The sequence below is a fragment of the Molothrus aeneus genome, chromosome 8 (assembly GCF_037042795.1).
Source record: "Molothrus aeneus isolate 106 chromosome 8, BPBGC_Maene_1.0, whole genome shotgun sequence".
NCBI classification, from domain to species: Eukaryota; Metazoa; Chordata; class Aves; order Passeriformes; family Icteridae; genus Molothrus; species Molothrus aeneus.
This window is the reverse complement of record NC_089653.1, coordinates 25,779,026-25,785,025: the sequence shown is the minus strand read 5'-3', so window position 1 is coordinate 25,785,025 and position 6,000 is coordinate 25,779,026.

Here is a 6,000-nt window from a genome sequence, read left to right as displayed (position 1 = left end):
AGGTCCCTGAGCAGCAGAGATTCCTGGTTGGCTCTGCAGAGACCAACTTCTGTCCATCCAATTTTGTCACTGTTTTGGGTCCCTTCCTCCCAAAGTCCAAGTGTAGCCCCCTGGGGCCCTGGCCAGCCATCCTGTGTCTGTTGAAAAGTGAACTGTCTGGTGAATAGCTGCATCATCAGGGAAAGAGCTTTTGTGAAGCAGGATCCAGGCTTGTCACACTGACTGGCACCAGAGAGGATATCCCCTGGACCTGTCCCTCCCCTCTGGCCTGCTTCTCTCACTCTAAGCTGCAAACACTTCTCAGCAGAGACCATGGCTGGGCTGCGTGTTTGTAGATTGTCTGACTCAACGGGGCCCTCCCCTTGATGCATTCTTGCAAAGCAAGAAACAATAGTGGTGGCTTTGTTCTGGTATTTAATTAGATGGTGTCTTCCAATCCTTATTGCGACCTCCAGCTGTGTAGTGTGTAGGGCCAGGAGAGTTGATTAGATTATCTGGTTTAACCACCCATAAAACACAGGATGCAGAATTTCATTCTCCATTCACAGCACAAATAATAAATAGAATAGTCCAAGACAAATTCTAATATCCAATTTTTAATATCAACTACAATATGCATGTAGAGGGAGACATTAAACAAACCCCTGTGTCTACCAATCTACAACCCCCTGGCAGTACTTACATATTTCTTATTGCTCACTGGCTTATTTACTGCCAAGGAACAAAGTTAATGCTGAGCTCTGAAGCATTTCTAATGTGAACCAATTTTGCCCTGCGGTTTCATAATGAGCTCCACCCTTCATCCACCTCTGCTCCCCCTTCTTTCTACTTTCCCTTATTTAATTTTAAAAAAGTGAAAATATGCCCCTTCTAGGAAGCAAAATTCAGATTAATTTCCTTTAAGTGCTGTTTCATGCCCAGGGTAGGAGCTTGACGCCAGCCCTGTGAATCACAGGTTTGATTACTCTGATAGGGCAGGAAAGTGTCTTACTTAAGAGATAGCAATGAAAAAATATAAAAATATGTTAGCAGGATTGTTTTTTCTTTTTTTTTTTTTTCTAGGAGGAAGAAGAAAGAGCTTTATGGGGAAACTCTATTAAAGTCATCAACTTTCCTTTGCTTAAGGTCAAAAATTGTACAGTACTACTGGAATAATATAATTTTAGAAAATTTCTCTGTAGCCTTTTTGTTTTTCTTTTTTTTTTTCTTCTCTTTTTTCCCTTGTCATGTTTATGCCTGGGGGCTTTTTATTCGATCACTGTTCTAATAATGCCTTGAATCAATGAATGAGCAACTATCTACAAAGTAAAAAAACAAGTAAAAAGGCGGGGAGGAGGAGAAAATAGATTATGTGGACAAGCCACATGCTGTGGGGAGCCACACTGACTCATCTGTGAGCCCTGGAGAGAGCTGGGCCAGGGACATGTGGTGAAATTACTGGGAATGGAGTAAGGCACGTGGGGAGATGGCATGTGGAGTTGTGTGGAGTTGTCAAATCAAAATCAAATCTGCCCTTCCCTTTTCCCAACATATTTTATTGCTTCAATGTGTCATTTGCTGCCTGCAGATAATATATGCAAAGTGCTCTACCCTAAGGTTGGGATTTGCTGGCAAGTGTCATGTTTTGCCAATCTGAAGAAATCTGGGTGTGATCAGGGCCTGAAAGAGCCCACCATGGGCACTGTGAGGTATCTGAGCTCGTTAGCTCTAGGACTAATGAGCCAGAGAGAATAAATTCAAATGCAAAGGAATTAAGTTAGTCATTACACTTACTACAGTGAGTTTAAAAATTTGTCCCTGGTCTGTCATTCACAGCAGCCCCCTAATTCTTGCATTCACATTGCTTTTCAGCAATGTCTCCTTCTGTATCTCAGGGAAACTCATTTCACATCCATTTCTCAGCTTTTCAATCTGTAAAATGAGAGGCAATGCTTATCTTGTTGCAGCTTAAATTCATAATTAGCACCTTAAAAGCCCTATGGAGGGTCTATGTATGATTTATTTTCAATAAAGGGTAATATAAAATGAGTTAGGGCTTGGTCTGAAATAGCCTCCCATTTTAAGCAATTTCATATGGAATGTAGCATTCTACACCAGCAGAACTGGATACTTCACATTCTACATGTGTAGATTTATATTTGCTTAAAAAATGATTTTTTTTTTTTTAACAGCAAATCTTAGGGGATTAAGCAGGATTAGGCTTCCCTTTTGCTAGGTGTTATACAAGCAAATGACAGCGACCTCTTTTTGCTGGAGTTTACAATTTTGAACTTTGATCCCAGCAATTTTAGAAGTGCAGAGATAAGCATTAGTTTGAATACTTTCAATGCCATCATATTCAGGGGAACAACCATGGACTTAGCTTCCCAGTGGTTATATAATCACAGGCTAATTTTTGCTGTTGCAAAAAACAGTTTAAGAGTCTCCTTCAGGGTATAAGGGTAGAAAGACTTCAAAACCTTGCTCATAACGTGAAATTTGGAGTGAAAAACAAACTTCCAGCTGACCTGTGCTGATGGAGCTGATGAGAGGTAACCTTTTGACTTCTGTGTTTGGATGGTCAAGTCCCTACTTGCATGACCTTGAGGCCAGTTTGCATGTACTAAGTCTCTCAATCTGTTTCAGGATGCTTCACCTCTTGCTTCATTATAGAGAGAGCTTAAAAGTCACAGTTTCTCCCTTTGCTGTGAGGGGGAACAGGAGGAAAAGGATTTCCCCAAACTGAGAGCTGAATTTGCTGCAAGTGAATTTAATGCTTTGAGTAGTTCAGTGGTAGGTAGCAAGGAACAGAGGAGAAGAAAGGGAAAAATTGGTTAATATAATTTTTAAGCTCTTTGGCTGTAAAACAAATACTTGCAGAGCCTGAATGAGGGAAAAACCCCCACATAACTTGTTAATACAGAAAAAAACCCCAACATTTCTTTCCAATCACTTGCATACAATGTAGTACTTTCCACTACAGCTCCAGGATTAGCATCGATTACAAAGTGGCCAAGGCAGGACAATCAAGTCATTTAGGACTCTATCCTCAGGGGTACTCAGATCTGTGTGATTGAACTTCTGACCTTTGCCTTTTCCCCCAGTATTCTCTTTTGTTTTAAAGCTGTTTTCTTTTTTCATATTGAATTCAACAACACGAAAGTGTAACACAGAGGAACCACAGGCTCTGCACCCTTGGGGGCTGTGGGCTGCTGGGTGTTCATGCCTGGCCTCTGGGATCCTGGATGCTGACACCTGCTTGCTTAACTGAAAAGAGGAACTTTTCCAGGCTGGAGTGCACTAAGTGCTGCTCTTCCATGGGGACAGATTATCCACTTTTTCTGGGAATAAAATGAATGCAAGACGCTACTTTTATGGGTACAATGCTCTCACTTTTCATGGGGAGAAAAGTGATTAAGGACAAGAATGATTAAGAAAAGGACAAAAATGATAAAAGTTTAATTTGGGGTAGAAAAGCAAAAGAAACCTTTTAGCTACAGGAGGTTACATTGTAGTGGTCTGGAGACTACCTCCATCAACTGTCAGGAAAAGTTTCTGGGTTTGGATATTAGTGGAAAGAAAGGTTATCTGTGGAAATTCCTAACACGCTCCTTTGCCTGTCCCCTTTGCTCTTTCCCCAGCAGCACAGTGCAAGATTCTCCTCTCCCACCTCTCTCTCACAGTGCTAATCCCTGCCTGCCTTCAACACCCTGAACTCAACGCAATCTCAACCTTTGGAACCGGCATTCTTAGAAAGAACAGACGGGAAACTCGGGGACGACAGTCTCCCAGAGTCCCCTGTCAAGGTCTGTGCAAAGTCCTTGTAGCTCCTTCTTTAAATAGATGCTGGCAAATTACAGCAGTGTCATTTGGTCTCCTTAACAAGCTGCATTCACCGTTTCCTGCTGTCAGCTCTATTTTCCCAGGGTTTGTCACTTGTCAGATATCTGCCAAAAGGAGCAGATGAAATCTCAGCCCTCAGGGGAGACGTTGCTCCCTCACTTCCCTTGAAATCCTTTCCCCCACTCAATTCTCTTTTTGGCCACTCTTTATTTATAAATCAAATTCAACTGAAATTGGGTTTGAGGAATTGGCCTTTTTCTTTGCTCGGGTTATGAATAAAGCAGAGTGCGGCCCTTTTGGTATTGGATGCCTGTCATTTTTTTCTGCCGCATAAAAAATGGCTTCAAACTGAATTTAAAAGAAAAGAATCACTGATAAATCAGTGCTGGATAAGCAGCAGTAGTTATGGCTCTATTGATAAATGGTAATACACCAGCAGGTTGGCAAACACATGGTTAAAACACATCAGCTTGCTTGAGCATCATTATTATTTCATACGAAGCTCTGGTTATTGAGACTGAGGTAATTAATAGGCCAAGCAGAGCCTGCAGAGTCAAGCCTGATGGATGGAACATGCAGGATACGTCTGAAAGCTTCTTCAGCCCCTAAATCCCTCTCAGGATTAGAGCAATTCCAAGCAGTAACTTTTCAATCTAGAATTTCTATAAATACTGGTTAATAAGATCTTCTGCGCCCCTGGAGGAGAGATTTTGAATCTTAAATAAATTAAAAGAAGGATATTTAATATATAAAACTATTCTTAAGCATCAAAATTTGTAAGTGCCAGAAAATTAAGTATTATTAATTTAGATGAATTTGGACTGGTTTAGCTCATATTCACAGTTTGATTAAAAACTGTACATTATTTTCTTACATTATTTTCTTTGAAATCTGATCCTGTTTTCTGAGATTAGAGCAAAATATATTCTTGTAAATAAAGAGACAATATATTCTTGTAAATAAAGAGCAAGGATTGAGGACATAGGCTATGACACAATGGTGAGTGAGTTAGAGTTAACTGGGATAAGGCCTGAAGTATAGTCACTGTTTTGACATAAGTCTTTGAAAGATGGAAAATATGGAGGCAAGGTTATCATTCCTGTGGAGAATGAGCAAATAGGAAATGGAAATCATTACATCTGTGGTGGTAGCAAGAATTCAGAACTCAATATGATTGAGCTTTGGGACATCTGGCACCCTCTCTCTTGGAGAAAAGAGGTTTTGGCACAGGAAATGCACTCATGGACTTGCAAAGGAAGAGAGGGTTCCAGTGCCAAGCAGACAACTACTGACACATGTGGTGCCCAAAAGAGGGTGGGTAGGGAGAGGGAAGGGAGCAGGCAGCAGGGAGTAACTCTGACCTTGAAGATATGGAAAGCATTAGGGCAAATTTGAAGGAAAGAATAATTAAAAGATGTGGCCATGAATGTGAAAATATTACAAAAAGGTAACAGGTTTGCTGGAGGTGAATGTTGCAGAGTAGTGGGATCTATCTGTCCAGCCTGCTTTGGTTCCAAACCAGAGGAATTCAGTGGAACTAATCTACCTAAATTGCAGGAAAATGATGGGTTCGAGGCTGCATGGGGCATGAGAAGGTAGGCCAGAGAAGATGAACAGGTGAATTACAGGTGGATAAAGTAACTGATGAGGCAAATCATGCTGGAAGAGGAGCTAATTGAGTTGGAATGAAGTTTTTTAAAGGATCATTCTGGGGACTGAACACATTTGATATTTTCCATAATGACCTTGGCATGAAGAGTGGGTCTTTGCTGGTGAAACACAGCTGAAAAGCTTTGCCAGTGTGGAGGAAGCCTGAATTGGTACTTTGGAACAATCAGACTAGAATAATATAATGGGATGAAATGCAATTGCCCAGATTGCCAGGTCATGTGTACAGGGACTGATGAAAGGTATTTCTTTCGATGGACCCGTTGGGGAGGACACCAGCTGGAAATGAGCGGGAAAGAGAAAGGCATGGCTGTCTTAATTGCAGGACCTCTACGAGCCAGCAATGAGATGTGCCTATAAAAATGCAAATACAACCCTATCAGGCAAGATTTTCCCAAAACCTTTTCCAAATTATTTTTTGAGACAATTAGCAAACAACCCAATGAGGACCCTTATCTAGAGCATCCCAGGTGCTAAGGAGGAGAGAAGAACTCAAGCAGATGAGTCTGC